Source organism: Girardinichthys multiradiatus, chromosome 18 (assembly GCF_021462225.1).
Source record: "Girardinichthys multiradiatus isolate DD_20200921_A chromosome 18, DD_fGirMul_XY1, whole genome shotgun sequence".
Taxonomy (NCBI): Eukaryota; Metazoa; Chordata; class Actinopteri; order Cyprinodontiformes; family Goodeidae; genus Girardinichthys; species Girardinichthys multiradiatus.
The window spans coordinates 36,547,564-36,571,961 of record NC_061810.1 but is presented as its reverse complement, the minus strand read 5'-3'; the positions used below and the strand labels follow the sequence as shown (position 1 = coordinate 36,571,961).

Sequence of the window (24,398 nt, the reverse complement as noted above, 5' to 3'; positions counted from 1 at the left end):
TCAGCTCCAACAGAGTCTAAGCAATTCCTGCATCTTTGTCTTATCCACATCAGTGTGAAAAATAGAACCTGAACATGGCTTTTTTTTATTATAATTTTTTTGTGACTTTAATGTTTATGCTGTCTTTGTGACGTACTATGATGTTTATCTGCAAAATATGCTATATAAATGAATAACATTTAACTTTGTGAAAGGAAAAGATAAACAAAACATCTGCTCTAATCTGCTGCATGCTTCAGTGAAGTATTTACTTCTTCCTCACATATTCAGCATCTACCAAATATACTCAGACATCCCTGGTACATGGATTCAAAGACAGCATATGGTCCTCTTAGCATGCCCACAGTTGGCACACTGACCACAACACGCAGCCTCAGGGTAGCCAATGTGACCTCCAGAGCTGAGAGAGCTCCAGAAAAAAGTAACAACCTAAGGCAAAGCAGAGCTTGTTCTGCGGCCAACGCTGCAGAGAGCTGGAACACTTCAGTACACAGAGATAATGATGACAGTGTAAAATAATCAGGGAAAATAATGAGCGAATGTTAAACTTTTAAAGTTTTCCCATCAGTGGAAAGTTGCGACTCCTCGATTAAGAAAGGAAATATCTCTGAGGTGTAGGCAGCGACCGCTGTGAGGCTGAGCAATAATACAAGTTGCCGGAAAGAATCACATCAAATAAGGGATGCTCTAATAATTCCTCTGGTTAAGTAGCTATTTTATTAAGGAAAGAACCCCAAGCAAAATCTACAAGTTTCTCCTGAGCCACAGATATGTCATTACCCCAAGAAAGACATGGTAATTGTAAAAGGAACTTAGACATTTGGCATAAATATTTACAGAATAAAGACAACACAAAATGTGCTAAAGTGATCAAAAAGATCGGACTGGTTATTCATAAAAATTTACACAAGCTAGGGATCAGAGTTCTCATTAATTCTTGATCAGTCAGGAAGGATGGTCTCTGCCTGTAATGATCTGATGCCCTGGTTGTAAGCTCTTTCCCTCTTTCCTCTCTCTTGCGCAAACTGCAGTCTCTGATGATGTCCAGCTATTTATACACTCAGTCAAGCTCAGCACATTTACCAGCACCACATAAATAATCACAAGGTATGAGAGATGCTGCACAAAAAGGGTGTGTTAGCTTTAACACAAAAACATCTGGCTCTCTATTTCCTACCCGGGAATGAAGTTTGGGAAAATACACTTCCGGCTTATGTCAATTTAGCCTCTGCCTTAGTTTCTGTAATTCCACATATCTTGTAACATATCGCCATAGCCTGACATGTTTTATTAAAAAATAATAATAAAAAGAAAATGCTTTCATCAAACCTGCAATATTTGTGATTGAATTATTATTTTCCTATATTTATTTGCACAAAAAGAGTATTTTTCCCTGTAATGAAAACGTGATAAAAAGTTGCGATGATTTTTATCTGCATGTGGGTCAATTCACTTCTTTGCAAATTCATACTCCCATGTTGTACCTAAGCATTGACCTTTTGTCCCTTCTTACTTCCATTTTGCACCTGTAAACAAAGAATGTATTTATACCATAACATATTTGTGTATTTTTCATTGGAGTTAACAATTTTTTTTATGAATTTTGGACATAAACATAAAAAAGGTTCAAATTTCATGTATAATTTAATTTACTGTGTTGTGAAAATGTATTTGCACCCTTACAAATAATCTCTAAGGCCCAATTACTGCCAGACCTGTAGCAGCAAGAAATTCCTTAAATAGCACCTCTACAGCAACGTAGAATAGACTAAAAGGGTGTCATAAACCAACAAATCATGCCCCGATTTATAGTAATTTAAGAACAAATAAGAAAAAGACATTGACATCTATCAATGTGAAAAGGGTTACAAAGCCATTTCTAAGACTTTGGGACTTCGGCAAATCACATAAGAGCCATTATTCACAAAACAAATTCAGAAAACACTTCCCAAGAGCGCATCAACTGCTCATCTGTGAGGTTACAAAAGAACGAAGAAGAACCTATAAAGCACCGCAGGCCTCACTTGGCTGACATTTATGCATCTCACCTGTTGAGATTCTCCCACTTGAACTGTGGATTTTTGCAGCTTCTGCAAGGTTAAAACAAACCTCTTGTTCCTTGGTCTTCATGATGCTGTTTGTTTTCTAATGCTCTTTAACAAACCTCTGAGGCCTTAAGATATTTTATACTAGTGTGGCACACCACACTATTCAGATTTGTTTTGAAAAAGATCCATTATTTTCTTTTGACATTTCAATTATGAGTCACTTTGTGTTGGACTATCACATAAATTATAAATATATAGATTAAAGTTTGTGTTTGTACAAAAAATTGAAAGTTTAAGGGGATACTTTTGAATTCTTTTGCAAGACATGGACCAAGTAATCAAGCCATAAGTACTCAAACTTGTCTACACATGCTTAGATGAACTCAACCAAAAACTGCCCTTTTTCTCTTTTTGGGACTTAGATCCTATATGGAAGCAAATGGAGGTGGAATTTACTATAACACACCATAAACTGGATGTATTGGCATAAGCTTCTGTAACAGCAGATTATGTCTGTGTTCATCTCATTTAAAAGCAGCAGACTGTCTCCTAATTGGCTCCAAGGGGAATCCAGTCTGGCTGCTCACGTGAGTAAACTGTTCCTGTGTAGGAGGTGCCAAGACTCAAATCACAAATATACTGCACGGCAAATGTAATTATACAGCAGTCCTGCCATGCATCCTGTTTAAAATCTGTGTGACAGCCTAAGATTTAGCATTCATTTCATGTAAAGACGCATTCTGGGGATTTTGTTTATGAAATGACTATATTATAAATATAGGATATTGTGGAGCATTTTGTAAGACCCCATCAATCCTACTGAACAGATACATGTTTTACTAAGAGTTCAAATGCCCTCACACCATGAAACAATTATCTACATGATGCTTATGTGTGCTCTTACAGTCACAGCCATGCATGTAAACATTTTAGAAGATTTTTTAAGCTAGGCATACATATCTTTCTTTTAGATCTCAGTATGTGCACAGGTCTCCTTAGCTGTCTGAAAATGTAGGTTCTTTGGCAACACCAAAGCAGCTGTCTTTACATAGCAGCTGCCAGTATTAATAGCATCTAACCACGGATGCACCCTATGTACCTGTAAAAGCATCACTCCAGTTATATTTAACACATCATTAAATGTCACAAGGATGCTAAGTGATTCATTTAGTGTTTAAATTGCAGCAAAGTTGACTAGTTTCTCAAATCAGGATAAAAATTATAAGAAAAAATTAATGTGGAGAAATTGATGTTCAGTGAAAAACATAAAATTATTATATTTTAATGACTCCAACAAAAACACATTTAATTGATGTGACTGAACTGATGTAAAGCAGTTTGGCCTGTAAAAAAAAAACACTAGTATATAAACTACAGATGAGCAATACAACATTTTATTATCATTACTCAGATGTAATCATCAACCCCAGCTGGCATTTGCAGACTGCATACACTTTATGTCTGTTTGCTTGCCTAAATAAGTGCGATACAAGAACTCTTACGAAACGCTCTTTCCTTAAACACTAGTTGATGACTGGCAAATGGTGTGCGCTGTTGGTTTGGACACTAGGTTTCCAAAAGCTTCCCAAAAAGCACAGCAGGTTTTGTACTTTTTGCTAGAACTCTCTGCCGTTTAATATGATTTATTAACTTCATCAAGACAGCCACACTTTTTTGCCTAATTGTGTAATTTCATTGTGAATGCTGAAGCATGTGCTTCAAATAAATGACTAAAGAGGGGAAAATCCCACTGGTGTGAAAGATGTGAAAAAAGCTTAAATTCTTGGTTAATTTGTATATTTAGCGCTTATCTGTTTTACTCCTTAGCCCCCGCAGCCAGTTTTGAGGTTCCTTTTACCCACCTGGTCATTATCTGAAATGTTTTAGTCACATTTTTTAATGTGAGAAATAACTTTGCAAACACTTGTGGAGGAGAGTCGAGGCTAAACTGTATGTGTAGAAGTGTAAGGCCACCTGTTTAGAGATTTCTTTTAAGTTTAACAAAGTAGACTTTTTTAACCCTTGTTCTACACCATCTGTCTTCAGAATGTGAACATTTCTGCCCTTAAACTGGTGCCCTTTACCCAGGAGATGTGGGGTTTTTATTTTTTGCTGGCTTGTTGTTGTGAATTTCCTATTCACAGTGCTCTCCACCAGAGATACACAGATCAGAGATTTTGTGGCTGATATCTGATTTCTTGATTTTGGTTGTTTTTGAAGAACTGTAATTAGCAGCAGTCTAATTATTTATTCTATTTCTGGCCTAGTTGAAAATGTATGCAGACAAAAATGAATTACACAGAAGTGTACCATTTAGGATAGTGTGTTTCTATGAGATCTTAAATAACAGCTTTGTCCAACTTATATTGGGATGTGCTTTTTTGGTGTAATGGTGGCACAGTCAGCATTACCAACTCTATCTGTGTGTATTCCCTTGAGAATGTAGATCCTTAACTCGTTCTAAAAGGCTGTCAACATTTCCAAATCCAGCATTTTCCACAAGAGAGACAGAGGTTGAAGGCTCAAAAGGATAGAAACAGAGTATCTTTGCTCTACTGTTTTCAGGCTTCTGTTGTTTGTCTGAGTTTCTTTCCATTTTGTCATATAACAGTGTTGATAAGCCAAAGACAGACAAGGATGAGAGGCACATGATTAATATGGATTGAATGATGGAAAGAATTCAGGGATACAAGGCAACAAGCCGACAACAACAACGGTGGATCTGACAGTGTAGTGACTGAACCAAGGAGTATTTAAACTGGGGACTTATGCATGTTGCACAGGTAAATCCAGCTAATGAACATATGAGGAAAAACAGTAGGAGGGAAGGGACTGAGGCACTGAGGAATAACACTGGGTAAATACAAAAAATTAACCACAGACAGGCTAAAGTGACTAACTAGTATATCCTCCACATTTATCAGCACTTTAATTACATTAAAGACCAGTGCCATAATTAGTGGCATCCCAAACAATTTCTAAATAAATTAAACTGAAGATTTTGTAGTGTATCCTATAGTTTTATAAGATGATGGAGTGTTGATGAACTTTTAGGGGTATAAATATGTTGTGACAAAAATGCTTTTCACACACCTCATTTCCAAATATGGCAAAGACAAGAGATCATGCCATTAAAGTAAGGCAGATATGCATCAATCTTTACAAGTCAGCAAATGGCAACAAGGAAGTAGCTGCTGGCTAACCTTGCCCATTATTTTGTTTTTTACAGAGCTGGCCTTTATAGTTCTCATTATTTGACAGTAAGAGTGGAGAGAGGGGGAAGACATGCAAAAAGGTCACCTGGGCCAGGAGTTGAGCCCACGACAGCTGTGTCGAAGACTGAAGCCTCTAAATATGGGGCGTGTTTTACCCCTGCACCCAACCATGCCCATTTTTGATGTCAGAGACATGATTAAAAAGTTTAACACTAATGGAACAGTAACAAACCAGGCTGGGTGAGGGCCCAAGTTCATCTAACTGCAATGCAAAATGAGGTGGAAAGCATGGGAGATTAAAATAACTCTCCAAAACTCACTGTTGAATGACTGAAGCATAAATGAGTGTCAGATTACGCTTCTATAACAAAAGATGTACAGTAGATCACAAACTGAGCTACATTACAGTACATTCAAACTGAAATCATCCTTTACTATGTTTTTCCTTGTACAATACATGTTTAACAAATGACCTTTAAAGGAAAAATCTTGTGACATTTGAATACACCCTTTTTTTTTTCTGCCAAGGCTTTTGTTTTGGTAAGAGAGAATACACATTTAGCCAAGCAAAGCAATGTTAACACAACCTGAAAGTGTTTCACAGATGATCTTAGCCTGCACCAGTTGAGAGTCGTAAATTTAGGACTAAAGAATTGGTGCAGCTTTGTGTATTACTTTTTTATTATTCTGGACCGTTAGACTGGTTCACTCAGTTTTTTGTATCCTTTGATATTTTTGACTTTTACTCAGACATGAATTGTATAAGATTAAAAAAGATTTTATAATTTTACTGAAAATGTAGAAAGATAATAAATTATTTGGCTACAGCTTTGTGCATTTTAGAGATGGGTTTCTTTTCCTCACATTCTAGGAAAAATATTTTGTTCAGGGCTAGCCAAACGTTTGATTACCACCAGGTCCTGCTGCAGTCACACTCTAGTTCTTTGAAGCTGGCTGCTGAATATTAGGTGCCTTTATTTGAAGATGAAAACTATTCCTGTCCAAAACAGAGTGACAGTTTATGAATATGACTTTCTAATACTTGGTTTGTAACTGAGGACTTGATGTGGTTGTTAAGGATGTACAAGATGCCAGTGGTTTTCTGAAAGCGTCTCTGCAGATGATTTTGCAGCATGTCCAGCCTAACTTAAATTATATCCAGTCGTTATAACCTTTATTTAAAGGAAGATCTTTTTAATAAGAGAATACGTTCATAGGAAAATATATTAAGGCTCTATGTTGAGTGACATTCAGTGGAAAACATTTTACAGCATTAAGAATAGATTAGGAATGCACAGTCAGAAAAACATTTGCGAATTCCTGGCTCTCTTTAATGGTTTTAGAAAAGAGACCCTCCTTGTTAGCTGTAAATTAATTCCTCCTCACTGGCATTAAAGTTTGAAAGGGTTTTGCCACACACCGGTTTGAGTATTAAACAACTTTTTGAGTTGCTTAGTTTGCATTCTAACTGAAACAAAGGTTATCTAACAGGTGCTACAACAAAATACAAAATTGAGTTTGAAAGAAAATGGGTGCCTTTAACGTCCCTGGAGCATTATCTACAAGGTTTGCCATCTGACATTTTCAGGAGACCGTCTACAAGTTAGTGTTGATGCATATAAACAAAAATATTGTCTTTTTCTTGTGATGCACAGCATTGCTAACTTTGAATAGTATTTGTATATAATCTTGCACCAAAACTCAGCTGTTAGTAATTTTGCTGTGGGGTTTTGTGGAGTGTTTTTGAGCCATCAGGGTCTTACATCCGCTTTATAGTAGGGAAAAAATGTGTATGCCACACAGATATAGCATAATTATTGCATCCCTAAAAACATGGAGTTCCACTTCCTAAAAATAGGCCCTGTATAGTATGCAAAATGTATAGCAAGATCATATATACAAGAACATATATAAGCAACAATTTTCCCTACTGCTATAAAACCGTATGAAATTATATTAATGTTTATCTATTACATGTATTTCTTGTAAATTATAATTATGCGATACAAACACTTAGAAGAGGAGATTTATAAATGGAGTGAAGGAGGACATGAGGGTAGTGGGTGTGAGAGAAGAACATGCAGAAGATAGGGTTAGATGGAGACAGATGCATTTGATTTGAGTTGCGATAACAAATGAATAATTCAGAACGGTATCATACTGTAAATGTGCTTTCTCCTGTCACAGATGCTACTGGTTCTTCATCTTTTACTGTTTTTTAAATTTGATATGAGAAAAGGTATGCAAATCATTGACCACTTTAACAATTTGTAAATGAAGAAAAAATATTTTTTGTTTTACTTTGTACTATTAGACATAGGAGCGAGAAACAAAGCAATTAGTGCCTTTTGTATCAGATTATGCATGTAGAGAATAACAATTATTATCTTAAATTTGAATTTATATAACTATGAGGGTCACTTATAGTGAGATAAGCTGTGACAGATTCCTTTATTTAAATTAGATGTTCCCCTTCCTTCTGTGCAAGATGCAGTAATGTGACCAGCTCCAACCTGTGTGTTTTACAACCTGCCTCATTGCATTATTCTTGCTCAGCCACAGAGTGCATTAAAAATGCAGTTTATCCTCCCTTAATAGTATTTGGTGCAGACCAGCATTCAGAAAGTCCTCACTGTGGCTCTCGAAAGACTTGCATCAACATAACTAAGCTTCTTTAGGCTTTGCAGCAGTGTTAAAATCATCTGTAAGATTTCTCAGCCTTTTTTGAACTACAAACATTTATGTTGACTGTAGACACTAAGCACTAGTGACCAGCTGAGATGTAAAAAGTGTAATAATTTTAACTTTCTTTCTGAGGTCAGTACCGATTTGGGGAACTGATTAAAGAGCATTTAAAGGGCCATATGATGTGTCTGTGTGTCACATTCACATCTCATAAACTATGATAAAAGCAAGGCATATGACTTTTTATATATTTCTAATAGTCATATCCTGCACTATAAAAACAGTATACATACCTTACATTTTGTACTTTCTTGGACCCTTTTTTCATACTTATGTTATTCTTGGTCACTATGGTGCTGCTTTAATAATGCTTTGAAGATTGGTTTTATATGAACCTTTTGCTTTTTCATTCCATTAATCAGACAATCTGACCCAAGTAGGGGTGTAATTTAACATCAAGCTCATTAAATGAGACGATGCACAATATCTGGTATATGAGATGAAATTAGCTTCTGGCAATATTTTAGAGAAAGCTGAGAATTCTCTTTTTTAGAGAATTAGAGCAAAGGCTTCACAAACTACAAACTATATCTCAAATAATCTGTAGTCAGTGTAGAGAAACCTAGTCAAGGTTTTACCAGTTCATATGTTCAGTCCATATATTTTCTAGATAAATTATCATTATTGCCTCATCCTAAGGTTGTCCTAAGACCTAAAAGGCATTTAAACTGCCTTGTTTTTTGTGTTTTTACAAATAGCATAAACATTTCAGAAATCTCAAATTGTGTCTCTGTTCAGTGTAGAATTGTCCAGTTCAGGTTTTACAACTACATAAAATAGCTCTCTATCTTAGCACCAATACCGGGCTGCAAATTACATGCTAATAATATCATTACCCAAATTGCTTGTATTTTTTTAGTTCAGTCTGGTAACGTTTCTTGTTCTCTGCAAGCTATCCAAAATGCAGCCATATGAACAAAATAGGGTTCTTCTTTGCAATACAAGTACAATATATCTAACAGAGATACAAAGATTTACATACTTCAAATGTGTCAAGACTTGATGTTTAACAAAATGCATTATTTATTAGTGTGAATGCAGTAGGCATTCACACTAATAGTGTTCCTGTTTCTCTTTATTCTTTATTATTATTATTATTATTATTATTATTATTATTCTAGTTCACCTTTGGGTTCACCAAAAAAGTGTTTCAGATACACTAAAATATGCAGTAACACTATTACCAAGCGTTTGACAATGACAGTAAAATAGAAAGACAAATAAAGGACAAAGGAAAAGGCTTGTAAAGGATCTAAAATCTAGTCTCCCACATAGTTGGGGGTACTTGACTCCGTGGACATTTGTGCATAGTTGTTGCAGGCTCAATGCAGATTAATTAGGTTGTGAGGTTTTGACAGCACTGACACAGTAAAGACAAACCAAGACAAATGATAAAAAAATCTTGATAAATATTTTTGTTTTTAGTTTTTGTTAGTCTTCTGGAGGACCATGCCATAGCCTTCATGAAAGAAATCAATATAATGTTTCCTACATTTATGTAAATTTGTGTTGTGATTCGTAAAGATGACAAGTTACCATTTTTCTTACAAATTAGCTTCACTGGTCATGGTAGGATGGTAATAGTTTGCAGTGAAACAAACCAATCAGTAAAATGTCCAGCTGTGTACCATATGCTGTATTTTACCTCATAAATACTAAACCAAAAGGAAAATGTGGTATAATGACTAAAAAATAATTTATTCATGCAGGTATTTTAGAGAAGTTGATGTATACCAGATAAAACCCTTTGTTCTCAGGAGTACTTTTAGATTTAATGGGAAATGGGTCAGTAACCCTCCAAGAGGTTTACATTATGTAATCATGTCAGCCTGCAAAATGTTTAATTCATTTTTTTTTTCTGGCAATCTAGTAGTTTGTCAAAAGCAAAACCTTGTACAAGTCTAAACTAGAGGAATTTACTGTTAGTGCTAAGAATTTAATGGGAGAAACAAATGCAGCTTCTTACTGTAGAGCTAATTGTATCTCTGTGTTGAAGGGCATTGTCAAACTGCTTTTAAAATCAGGTAGTAATGATTTTGGTGAACTTCTTCTTTCTGGGTTATCAGCCTGCGACAGCCCCAGCCCTCTCTCATGGCTGCTGCCGTCACAGCAGCATGCATCACACACTTGTCAAAGCACCTCTTCTCCACCCACCCTTTTTCCGCTGAGAGTCAACACCACGGTCTCACCACACATGTCCGTACGTGCTCCAAGACACCCTCGCAAGACTTTGCATGCAGAAGAAGGGGCACATGCGTACACATGGGGCCCTTGTATGTGGACGCTTTCCCATTATGGTGACAAATCCTGCCTGAGCTGGCTTCCCATCTGTGAGTCAAGGCATGGTGCAGTTGTACAAGTCAAACTCCTCCGTCATCTGCCTTCCCCAGATGGATCTGCTGGCTGTCCAAGGGCTTTATCTTGTGGCCATGATTGCTAGATGGGTTTATGTTCAGGCCTCACATGATTCAATTGGAAAACACAGAAGCCAGGCATGCATTTGTCGGGCTTTGAAGCTGTAAGAGTGCATCTCAACAGATGCGGGGTCAGGGTTATCATTATGACTTGCCTGGGTTTAATCCATTAAACTGTAATTTCATTTCTATGTAATCTTGGTTGACTGAATACCATGCCCCGATCCCCTTTTCTGTGCATCTTCTTTTCCAATCCTGACTTCTATTTGGCCCTATAATTGGATTAACTCCAGAGACACCAATCTTAAATTTAGCTTTAGACTCTGCAGGTCGAGTCATTTTCATTAATTATTTTTATAAGGGATAAAATATGACTTTGGTTTCATAATTGCATTCCTCTCTTCAGCCTAAATATAAACGATGACAAATTAGTGACAAATAGCTTGGTATGTGCACTTCTTGTATTGTGCCAGTCTGGTCAAGAGGCCTCCAGCAACATAAGACACAAGTGACAAACCGTGATAATTAATGTGTCTGTTTGAATATGCAGAGGATCCTGCCATAAATAATTGATGCTGTCAATCACAGCTCAAATTCTTTAATTGGGTCAGTGTGCTGTGTAAGGCTTCATCCATCTAGTACGTATTTGACAAAAAAAAAGCTGAAGTGAAATTTATTTTCAGGTGCTTTTGTTGCGGCCACCCATAAGATGGAAAAAACACTATTAGGCAAGCTTATTATCCTGCTCTTTTCCTCTACGTAATGAAATCAGTGTGGAAAAAATTGATGTTGACAGAATAAAAACTCTTCATTCCACTCGCTCATCCTTGTGTTCCAACAAGATGGTGTTAGTAAGCTGTTTCATTACTCAGAGACTTTATGTTTCAATAACTATTAACAATCAAAATTCACATCTCAACTCCTTGATCTCTGGCTCTCTGTGGTCCAAGCTGACACAATGCAAGGCCATCTAGCTTTGATTTATTGAGCTGAAACATGCAGGAAAGAATGCAGCTGAAAGTGACCTGCATTTCAATTTAATTTGTAAGAATATGCCTGAATCATTTTAAAGGCTGCCTTTGGACAAAGCTATGATTTAGCTAAAATCAAAGTAAGCCCAAATGTCATTCATCATATGGTTTCATTCTCCTTAATTATCCTAGGCTCATTGGTTCAATGTTTAGCTGGGTAACTTTCCTGCCTTTTTATTCTTTCCGATAAAAAGTACTTCTGTAACAGTCTGTGGAGGAAATTCAAAAAGCAGTGCAATGTCCTCCATTTTAAACATCTGTTCCGCTTCTACCATTCCCTTGATTTTTGCACTAGATTCATAAAGCAAATTGCGCTAAATATATGAAGATGCAAAAAGCCCAATATTTCCAGCAGATGGGAGCAATTTGTTCCTTTTTTTTGCGTCAAGTACTAAAGACCACAGCCATGACCACAGCACATGCAGCAAAGTGATCAAAGAGACAGATAAATAACCCAAAAAGAACATTTTGACTGGAGAATTTGCATATTACTTACCTGATTATTTCAGGAATAACGACTAAAACAACTAAAACATTGTGCAACTACACCATGTTAACTGTTTTGAATTGTGCTTACCAACCTCTGCATGTGCATTAGGTTTAATGTTTCACAGTCATGAAGTTTGTATTCTGTTTTATTAAGTGACATTTTTTTTTTTTATTTAGACAATGTATTTTATTAGGAATAACAATTTGTAAAAAGATTAAGTAGACCTCTTTAAAAGAGAGGATGAATTCTACCCTCTGTGATTACTCTGACCCATTTTTGGTAAAACCTGTAGTGCTTCAGTTTGTTTTTTTCCTCTTTTTGTTCTCCTGTCCAAGAATTACCAGCAGCTTTCAACAGACAATACTTTTTCTGTGCGATCTGCTTAACAGAAAAAGCTCTGGTCTTTGAGAATGAGAAGCTATTAGCTCTAGCTGTGATTTATATAAACCCACATAATATACAGTAGGTATCCACAATCTTGTAAATTCTCTCAACATTTGTCCAGAACCTGCACAATATAAATGAACAGAATTGAAAATGAATTTACTGAATCAGCTGCCTAAGGCCTAACTCATTGTAATTAGGACCTTTTTGAGGCGAAGTGAATTCACACACCATATACCATGCAGAAAATCTGCATCATCGCTTCAACAGTTAAAATGTTTGTGCAACCATCTGGCTAAATATTGGGCTATTAATTACAGTAAATGCTAGTACTTTAATGGACTGGATTTAGTGTTGTTTTGCTGTTGTAAAGAAAGCATCTTATGATATAAACCTGAAATATGCAGGAAATGAGTCATGATAAAAAAAACTAGCACTACAGGCATCTGGACTAGCACTAAACACATCAACTGTAGCTAGCCTGTGAAAATACTTTGTAGCTTTATGTCAATCTTGTGCTACATTGTGGAATTCAGAAAACAAAGGATATTTATTTTGAACAGGCAGAGTACATAGACAGTACAAATATAGAGTAATGCCTCTTACGTTAATCCATTTATTATTTATAAAACTATGGATAGGTTTGCCTTTCATTTAAAATGGCAACCACAGCAAACATAATATACCTTCTAAAAATGTGTGCAGCTTCATGCTTCTTGTCATTTAAGACCTTACAAAACTAATGCTATGCTTTTAATCCTGTTAACGTTAGTTATGATTGTTTTACTCATCATCGGGATTCATTTTTATTCAATAAATAGCTCATGTGTGAAAAGCTGTTAATCCTAAAATGGAATAATGTTGAGTAAAATAAGACATATATGAAGTAAGCAAATAGCATTAAAAAAGCCTGTCTGTACTTTTAATCACTGTACTGTACTCCCCCATGATATTATTTTATATTTAGCACATTTTCTAGAAAAACGAATAACACCTTACAGTTTGACAATATATGAAGCTGTGGACTGAACTGCATTCACTGTTGTAGCAATGCAACAGTCTTTACCCCACGAGTGATAGACATTGGAGCAAACGCTCTTCCCCTGGATTGGGTATTCTTTTACACGTCTGTAGAAATATTGTATTAGAAATTAGCATCTTCAAATCTTTATATATTGTAGAGATGCTGCAAATCTTCATTAATGTTATTCAATGAATGCACCGTAATAATTTTAAAAAACAAATTGAGGAACTTGTTATTTTATCAATGAATAGCAATTAATTTTATAGGAGCCTTTTTATTAAGACAATTCACCAAACTCACAATAAAAAAAGAAAATGTGAAGGCAAGTCGTATTAGATGCAGCTCCCCGGGGTTCCTGTTATAGGTTTACACATACCCAAAATCAGCAGGAATATCATACAAAGGTTATAAGGTTCTATTTCCATGTAGATTAATAATACCATCTATAATTGGTTTAGAAACTAGAACTTGGCACCCAAGTTTAAATTTAAGATGGGTTTCCTCTCTAATCCAGTGCTCTCCATCCCTGGTCCCCAGGACCCACTGTCCTGCACGTTTTAGACGTGTCCCAGCTGTTGCACAAATGATTCAAGTGATGGCATTATCTCCAACACATGCCATCAAGTGCTGCAGATGCACAATGATCAGATTAATCACGCATTCATTAAGTCATGTGTGTGACAACAGGGAAATACCTATAACATGCGGGAAAGTGGGCCCTCAGAACCAAGGTTGGAGACCTCTGCTCTAATCTACACAGGGTCCGAATTATGCATACAGGCTCAAATGTGTGCATACACCACCACTAAAATTGTGTTGCAGAGAAACTACCTGCACCTGGGTTCAGTGTCCACACACACACACACACACACACACACACTTGTTTTGCTATATGTAGTGAGGACCATGTGTTGACTTCCATTGATTTTCAGTCATTTTCAACCCTTTCTATGCCCTAACCCTGACAATAACCCTAAACCTAACCATTACCAGTGCTTACCTAACCCTAACCTTAACCTAAAGTCAATTCACACCATAGTCCTAAACCTAACCGTTAGCAAAATAGGTCATGAGGACCAGCAAAATGTCCTCACTTTGGTACAAACGGTCCTCAATTTGATGGTGAAATCAGAAAAATGGTTCTCACTGTGACGCCAAGACAGGAACACACACACTCACACACTACTGGTTTGGACTTTACCTCAGTACAGCAGGAGGCTAGCTTTCAGAACTGCTAGTAAGTTTAATACTAACACCAAATAACTAAATTATTGAACTGTTTAATATAAAGACAGTGCGACCTGTCCAGGTGTTCCCCGCCTCTCGCCCATAGACTGCTGGAGATAGGCACCGGCTCCCCTGTGACCCTGTACAGAAGAAACGGGGATAGAAAATGGATGGATGGTGATAACAATGACTTGGCAATAAGGACATAAAACCCTTGCCAAGTTGGTTCATGTATATACTTTTTGCAATAAAAACGAATGTGTTAACATAGTTAAAAATGAATGGAGATGCATAAATCAGTCAGAGATCCGAATTGGCCAGTTTTCCCTTGACTTTTGATCGGCTGGTCATGCTGGTACAAAATCCACATTTTTTCCTCTATTCTTTGATTGCATCTAAACTCAAATCTTCCTCAATTGTCAGTTTATCAGATAATGTTACAGGATATATAGTTTGATGCATTAATAGAAATCATTTTGTAATTCCTTCAGTGTCTACTTCTACAAAGAACTTTCTACAAAGAACCTGCAGCACATTTCTTTCTCCTATATGTTTTAGAGTCCTCAGAGAAAAAAAAAAGTCTCAAGTTCTTTAAGGTCAGACCTCAAAGAAAACTAAAATTTGACTAGGGAAAATCTGATCACTTCATCTATAAAAAGAAAAACTAGGTTAGAAAATATTTAGTATTGAGTCAATTACCCTGAATTGGAATTAATCTATATACTGCGACATCCACTGAAAATCACAGGAACCAATATTTCTTTTTTGTATCCTATTCACTTTCTTAGTCTTTTTCATTGAATAGCTTAGGTTTTACTATGCAGTAAAGACATTAAGTGGATAATAATCTATTGAGAAGTAGTCATGAACACTTCTAACTCATATGATATTCAAAAAGCAAGGGACAAAAGGTCTCTAAGTGTGATCTTGAATACTGGTTAAACATTTAATACTAATAGGAGTCAGATGTCCCACAATTATGTTGAGGAAAAGATAAAAATTGCATTTCTATTTATTTCCAACCTCACTCAACTGTTTGAAAATTTGGGATTTAACATTTTTTATGCTTACTTAATGCAAAAGGAGGACACATTGATGGGTCTTTTTTTTTCTATCGCCCTGCTACTGTGGCAGATAATGTGGTTGAAAATGCAATTTATCTTTTTTCTGTGTTCCTTGCTCTTATATTTTCTACGTGCAATAGACCTGCGTGTGCTGTAAAAACCAGGTCCTTCTAGTTGAAAGGTTGTCCAGGAGCCCCGAAGGAATTTTTTACATCTTACTGGCTGCCACTTTAACAAGATTTATCAATGTATTTATGTTAAATGGAACTCTGCTTTATTCATTTTGTCAGTGCCAGTCTCATACAGTTAGCATTAAACATGTCTCATGGCTTTCCATACAGACATATCCACCTTTATATGCTCCTATTGTCTTTTTCTTTATAATTATTGATAGAGATTTTAAGTAATTGGGATTTGAAATGACTAAAACTGAAAGAATAAGGCTGTTCGGCATCACTAACATCATTGTTAGAGTTTGGGGTTAAAGCTGGCTGTTATTTTTAGACGGTGAATTACGAAGTTTTCCATTTATTTTGGAGAAACAATTCAAAAACTCTATGTGTAATTTTTGCCTAGAACGTTAACAGCCATCTTAACTAAAAATAAAAATACAGTTAATTGCACATGGCACACAGATGTTTTCAAGCCTTTGTTTCTGTTAATTGAGATGGCTTTCTGCTTGTTAATGAAAACATTTTAATTCAGAAATGTGGACTTAATGTAAAGTATGTAGGTTGTAATAGGTTATTTTCAAGGTTCATAATCAGAATGCATATTTAGATTTATTGAATATGATTGTATACATATATATGTATGTATATATACACCAACGGTCAAAGGTTTTAGAAACACTTTCTCATTTACTGGGTTTATGTTTATGACTATTTTCGTTGTATGTAGATGCTCAATAATGGCATCAAAACTCTGAATGAAAACATATGGAATTCTGTAACAAACGAAAAATTGCAAAAGAACTTTAAATATGTTTTTTATTTTACATTTATTAAAGTAGTCACCCTTTACTGCAATGACTGAAATATTAGAATTTGGCTGTCTCTCATTGCACCTCTTGGAAGTTCTTTCAAATTTGGAAAACCATTTCAGGTGACCACCTCATGAAGCTCATCGCGAGAATGCTAAGGGTGCAAAGCAGTAATCAAAGCAAAGGGTCACTATTTTTTATTATTTCAGGCGTTTTTTTTACTATATAATTCCATGTGTGTTTATTCAGTTTTGTTGCTTTTGGTGAGAATCTAAAATGTTTGAATTGAATGTAAATAGTCATGAAAATAAAGAGACCCATTAGGTGAGAAAGTGTATAGACAGAGATAGAAAGAGAGAGAGAGATCTGGCTTTATGATGGAGTTGGAAATGCTGTTAAGGCTGTTAAGACGTTGTTTTGGCTTTCACACTGCAAATTGGGCACCCTCCCCCCATCCTGGGCCAAAAACAGACCCCTTAGTGCCCCCTGTCGGCAGGCCTGATCAGGTCTAAATTTATTGTATATTATATCCCCATATAAGTTACTATGAAATAATATGAAACTTCAAAGTATTTCTATAGACATTCAGGTGTTTTGTTCATTTTGCTTTTTCAGTATGACGCTATTTTGATAATTTTCAGTTCCGCTTCTGCTTGACAACCCATTTTCATTGTGGCTTTGTTATCTTTATACCATTCCACATGGTGCTTGTACTCAAATTTTCTTTTTCAGGTAGTTTTTTAATCTTATTTTCTCCTCTACACTCCTTCCATGTTGTTAGTCCTTTTAGTCCTGACATTTCTGGGACTTCTGTGCTTTCCCTCTTAACAGTGCTGCTTAGAAAGACAATGATTGTCTCAGGCTATAGTACTCACACTTAGCTGAAGATTTCCTGCAGTGTAATGTGATCCTGTCAGGTCGTAAGTGCAGAGAAAAGGCACAGCCCCATCCTGCAGGGGAAAACCGATGGCAGCACCATTCAATCTACTGTTAAGGCAAACCAAGTGTGCAACATTGTGATGCGTTGCTGTTCAATACAAGGAAACTACTGAGAGAAAATTAGCCTAATTTGTGAGTTCACTTGTTAAATTATAAGCTTGTTTTGGCGGATTTTAAAAGCTGCTAAATGTTTGCACAGCAATTACAACAACAACGGAATAGCCTATCTAAAAGTTCAACAGCTAGTCAGGGATCCTGCAATGTGCATGATGCCAGTCATCTTCATCTTTGCAGAAAATAGATAATAGGATTATGGGCAGCTAAAGGTTAGAGCATCAGGGGTTTAAATCCCTTTAGTGTTTGTGAACATGTGGGTGAATGAGAACTCTTCTCTTCCTCAATGATGACTCTTGAACAAAAAAGCCAAAGAAAGAGCACTGCTATTCTTATTGGCCACACAGAGAATATTTTACAGGTCCTCTGTGTGGTGTGCTACCTAAAGAAGAGAAAACAGTATCTCTTAAGAAATTACCCGTTGTTCTTCTTTTTGCTGGTTTTTCCTTTTAGGAGTCACCACCATGAGTCTTCTATCTTCTGCTTTTTTTTTTTCTCACATCAACTATCTTCACGTCCTCTTTTACTCTATCCATAATTCTTCTCTTTGGTCTTCCTCTTGGCCTCATGTCTGCCAGTTCCAGCCTCAGTATCCTTCTACCAAAATACTCACTATCCTTCCTCTGTACATGTCCAAACTATCTCATATGCTTTCTGGTTTTATTTCTAACACATCTAACATGAGCTGTCACTCTGGTGTACTCATTCCTGATCCCATTCATCCTCATAACTCCTAAAGAGAACTTCATCATATCCATCTGTTCAACCTCCAGCTGCGCCACCTGTCTCTTCCTCATTGCCACTGTCTCTTTACCATACAGCATTGCTCATCTCAACACCGTCTTGCACACCATTCCTTTCATTCTCTTGCCCCAGCTAAATTTCATTTCCCTCCTTTCCAGGGCAAACCTCCATCTCTCTACATTTTTTCTCCACCTGCTCCTTGTTCTCATCAAGACCACAATGCCATTTGCAAACATCATAGTCGATGGAGATTCCTGTCTAACCTTATCTGTCAACCTGTCCATCACAACAGCAAACAAGAAGAGGCTCAAAGCCGATACTTGATGCAGGCCTGCTTCCACATTGAACTCCTCTCTCACACTTACAGCACACCTCACCACTGTCTTACAGCTCTCATACATGTCCTGTTCCATTTTTACCATACTTACATATACATGTTACTAAAGACTTCCCATTACCATACCACATCTCCTCTCTGATCACCTTGTCATATGCATTCTCTAGATGTTCAAAAACAATGCAGATCCCTCTGACCTTCCCTGTACTTCTCTATCAACATCTTCGAGGCAAATATTGCATTTATAGTACTTTTTCTTGGTATGAAACAACACTTTTGCTCACAGATGGTCACATCTGACCTTAGTCTGGCTCAACTACTCTTTCCCATAACTTCATTGTATGACTCATCAACTTTATTTCCCTCTAGTTGCCACAACTCTGCACATCTCTCTTGTTCTTGAAAATTAACATCACCATTCCTCAAGCATCTTGTAAACATGTAAAGATTATTCTCTGCCTCCTTATTGTCAAACCTATCACACAAGTTGCTATATGCCCTTTGTTTGCTCCTAGCTACCTCTGCCTTTACGCTGCATCTCCCTGAACTCCTGGCGACTCTTTTCAGTCCTAACAGTATCCTACTTCTTATCTGAATGTTTTCTCTGTACCCACTCCTGTACTTTCTTATTCCCCCACCAAGTCTCCTTATCAACTTTCCTTCTGGATAACATACCAAGTACTCTCCCACCTGTCTCCCTGATAGCATTAGCTGCAATTGTCCAGTAAACTGGAAGCACCCCCTGGCCACATAGAGCCTGTCTCAACTCCTTCCTTTTTCAGCTCCCACCACTTTGTCTTCTGCTCTGCCTTTATCCTCTTCATCTTTCCCACCATCAGAGTCACTCCACACACCACAACCCTGTGCTGTCTGGCAACACTCTCAGCCATACAAATACCTTACAGTGCCTGAATTTCTTCCTACCCATTATGTCCTCATCACCTCTGTTCCCTGCTCCAACATGTCTATTGAAATATGAAGCAATCACCACTCTCACATCTGTGGATGTTCTGAATCATTTAATCTAACATACTCCAGAATTTCTCCTCCTCTATCTCATATTCTAACTGTGGGGCATAAACACTAAAAACATTGAACATCAAACCTTGAATTTTTAGCTTAAGACTCATCACCGTATCTGAGACTCTTTTCACCTCCAAAACATTCCTGACAAACTCCTTCTTTAAGAGATCTTCTACACCATTTATTTTGTCATCCACACCTTGGTAGAACAGCTTGAACCCTGCTCCTAAGCTTCTAGCCTTGCTATATTACCGTCTAGTTTCCTGAACACACAGTATGTCCACGTTCCTCCTCTGCATCATGCCAGCCAACACTAGCCTTGCTGCCATAGTCCCAACATTCAAAGTTCTTACTCTCAGTCCTAGACTCTTGCCTTGCCTCTTCTATTTCTGCCTATGGACATGTCTTCCTCCTTTTCTTCTGCTTTGTCTTTACTGACCAACAGTAGCCCAATATCCACCGCTACCTTTGGGGTCACCAGCTCCAATGATGAACGTTTATAACCCGGGCCTCGACTAATCCAGCATGGAGATCATACTTGCACAGTAGATGTGGCAAACGTTTTAGGATGGATACCCCTCCTGACAAGACCAGCTGCATTTATCTAGACTTAGGACAGAAGCAAATAGGACACAGGACACTGTCGGCCCTTTGAGGCTGCATTCTCAAGAAATTACCTGTTATTCAGTGAATTAAAATAGCATCATTTATAAGATGGGGCAATGAAAGTTTCACACTGTATTACAACCTAGAATAGGAATGCAAGGGTTTTAGGATATCATGTTATTTAGACAAAATATTAAATCAAATTCTATAATACCATAAACACATGTATTTTATATTAGCATTTATTGTAATTTTGAGTTTGAAACAGACTTCATCATAAATTGCAGACTAAACACCTGACAAATTTAGTTGTAGTTTCAACACTGCAATTCTGCTCTCTGTAGATTAAAGTGTGTATAATTGGTCAGGTTATTAACCCGAGTTGCAAGCCCACAGTCTAATGCATAACAGACTAACTGTACCTTTACTTCCATTAAAGTGTTGGGGGAGTCCACTTTTAATTTGAAGTCTAGGATTGTCTGTGTTTTTCACAACCAGAATTGTTTGCAATGGCCAAATTTGTCTTACTTTTAAACATGGGAATATTCTAAAATTCTCTCAGCCAGCTGACCGGTAGTGCACAGCAAGATGTGGGGGAAGAGGCATTGCTGGGAACTCTAGCTTTCAAATGGACTAAAAAATGTAGTTACTCTGGCAGTTTCTTTGCCATCTAATTATAAGGACTTTTAACCATGGAGACTCAGTCACATACAATCTCTTCAGTTTTAAAACTGTCATTTTTTAAAAAATGTTTATATCTTGATACTGGAACCTGGCCTCTGGCTGAACTGTCCGTTATTATACTGTTTAATCTTGCCGAGCCTTTAAACAAAAATGTAGAATGTCTTGCCTCTCTGTATGGTTGGATCTTATAAATGAAGAAAGGGAAAATTAACATAATCTTTGGCATTGTGTCATACAAATCCCCAAGTTCTGGTAAGGGCAAAACATTCTCAAAGAAGCACTGAAGATGTAGAAACTTTAAAAAGACATGAACTTCTAATATCACACACTCTGTCATGGAGTGACATTTTTGGACTTTATGGTTTCTTTTGCTAGTCCTTAGATCTTAGGTTGTTGTGCTACCTCCAGTTCTCAGTTTCCTTTAGTTCGTGTTTATTCTTGATTCTGTTTTATCTTGGTCTGTAGTTTTCGTTTAGGTCTGTTTCACTGTTTTGTTAATCAGTCCCTTTCCTCATGTCTTAGTCTTATTAGGTTCACCTGCTCCCTCTGTCTCCCTGCGTCCATGTCACACCTGTTCCCTGTTTCTTTGATTACCTGCCTTTTGTTCCCCTCTTTGTGCTCTGTGTATATTAGTAGTTCTGTTTGCTTAGTTCCTTGCTGGTTCGTTCTGTTACTACCCCGTTCCCTACCATGTCTATGCTTTGTCTATGCTTAGTTTGGAGACTATGCTACGTTTTTGCTACGTTTTTGCCTTAAGTGACCTGCAGAGTTCATGTAAGTTTTGGACTGTACTTATGATTCATCCCTGCAGTGTTTTTGTTACGTTTTGGATTATTTTTGAATAAACAAGGAAGTACTATGATGCGGCTACCGAGCTCTTGTCTGCGATTTGGTCCGACCCACAGTCCTCCCCCGACACACTCAGTGTGTGTATAAAACAAAGGTGTTACCAGTTCACTTTAATACAACATATAGTTATTTTTTCTCAGTAATACTAGCTTGTTATTATTTAATATCCTAAACATTTATCATGGAAAATGTATACAGAAGTTCTCCATGTGTCTTTTTGTGCCTCCTTACTGATATGGGTTTTTTATTTTTTCTTACTCTATAAGTTCCATTTTTATACTAAACCCTCCCTGCTATACTTTTTTCTGTGCATGCAGAATAACGTCCAGCCATGAATGCAAAGCTGTATTGTACCAGCAGCAATTGTACTGAAGTAAAAAGTATTTACAGATGAGCTCTGAGTTGCTGATGTGGTGGAAGTAGGAGTCTGTGCTTGTTTATGTGGCATATAGCACAGATGCAGGATGGAGTTTACTTCTGATCTTTGGTTTCTCCTGTGCAGTGAAAAGAAAAAGATTGTTTATAGTGAAGTTCTTGTTCTTGTTAAACCTACACAGTGAGGTTAAAAAGTATTTCCCTTCTTATAGATTTTAAGTTTTTTTCTGTCACACATACAGTATGTCTCACATAGTCAAACATTTTTTTATGTTTTAAATAGCTCCTGTCTGACAAGATGAACTAGGCAAACCGATTTGAAAAAGCTACAGATCATGAACCATCTATAGAAATTCAAAAACAGATGAGAAACAAAGTCGTTGATGTCTAACAATCTAGACAGTGCTATTCAGCCATTTCTTAGGCTTTGAGACACCAATGGACCACAGTGAAAGGCAGTGTCAGAAAACATGGAACAGTGGTGAACTTTCCCAGGAGTGGATGGCCTACAAAAATTCCTCCAAGAGTACAGATCTCATGCATTAGTCATCCATAAGGTCACAAAAAAAAACAGAACATTAAAAACGCTGCAGGCCTCATCTACCTTAATTGTGGTCAGTGTTCCTGATTCAACAATAGAACAGAGTCAGGGCAAAAATGGCATCCACAGGAGAGTTCCAAGATGAGAAATACTGCTGAGCAAAAATAAAACAAAGACCAAAGACTCTTATGATAATATTTTGTAGACAGACAAGACAAAAGTGGAACTTTTTGGAAAGCGTGTCTGTCCTTATAGCTTGTGTAAACTATGACAGCTTTAAAGAAAAAGAAGATGGCCAACAAATATGATGGTTATAGTGTTACCATAAGAGGCTCCTTCACTATGACAGGATCTGGACGACTTGCCATAATTTATGGAACCATGAATTCTGCTCTCCACGTGAAATTCTTGAAGGAGACTGGCCATGGATTCATGACCCTAAACTCAATCACACTTGGGTGATGAGCAGGACAATGAACCAAAACACACCAGCTACAGTCCACCACTTAATCTTAGAATCTTAGAAAAAAAAGAGTAAATAAATAAATTAAGGTTTTGGAGTTACCTAGTCAAAGTCTGGACTTAATAGTCATTGAAATACTGTGGCTGGATCTCAAACAGGTCGTTCATGCAAATGATTGCTGGGTTTTGTAGGGAAGTTGTTGCTGTAAAGAGTGGCACAACCAGTCATTAGGGATAAGCTTAATTATGTAATTATTATTTGGAAACTGAAATTTCTGTTTTCCTCAGGTTCTAGTTGTCTAATATTAAAACTTATTTGACGATTTGAAAAATTTGTCTAAGTGTCACAAAAAAGCAAAATCATCAGAAATTTAAAGAGTGATATGCTTATTCACAGCACTGTATTTATTCATATCTGTTGATTGTTCTCGAATATATCCCAAATATTAACAATTACTACCAACAAAAAAATAAATAAATGAACTACAATAACTTGAATATATACTTTTTAAAGGAGTGGTGATGATTTAGATGCTTTATGGCGTTTAGTAGATTCCAGCTCGGCTGCAGTATAATGGTGTCACATGACCTATTTGAACACTATAATAATGTCCCAGTGGAACAGAGAGCACAGTATAAATGGGGTAACTTTGTGAGATGCCTGGATATTATAGGGTCCTAACACAGGAACATATAAAGAAAAGTGTGTCATGAAAATCTGATATTTCTGTTGCAGAGTTGTTATCTCTTCAGGGATGAGTTATTTTGGTGGGTGTTATTGTATTTAATGTTAACTGTGTAGATAAAAAAAAAAAATTATGGCTTGCTCTGTTTTGAAAGGAACCTTATTTGATGCAATGCAGCAGGTTGACTTATGTAACTTTAAAAACAGCATTGCCACACCATTTCTTTAAAAATAAAATCTGTGTCACTTTGTCCTTTATCTTCCGAAAGGTGCCAGTAGGAGCTGAAGTTGATTTATTTCAAGTGTGATCATGTGCTGTCCGGTTCAGTTTAGCTATTGCCTGCCTTGCAGCGGTATTCGATTTTGTTGTCAGTGTAAATCCACTCTCCCTGAAGCGTCTTTGGCTTCATCACTT

The 24,398-nt window shown here is 36.9% G+C and overlaps 1 protein-coding gene across 2 annotated transcripts in view; it reads right to left on the bottom strand.

Annotated features, from left to right (window-relative positions):
- lrfn1 (leucine rich repeat and fibronectin type III domain containing 1) overlaps positions 1-24,398 on the bottom strand; it is a 221,830-nt gene that overhangs the window by 124,640 nt on the left and 72,792 nt on the right. The gene's annotated exons all lie outside the window — the stretch shown is intronic.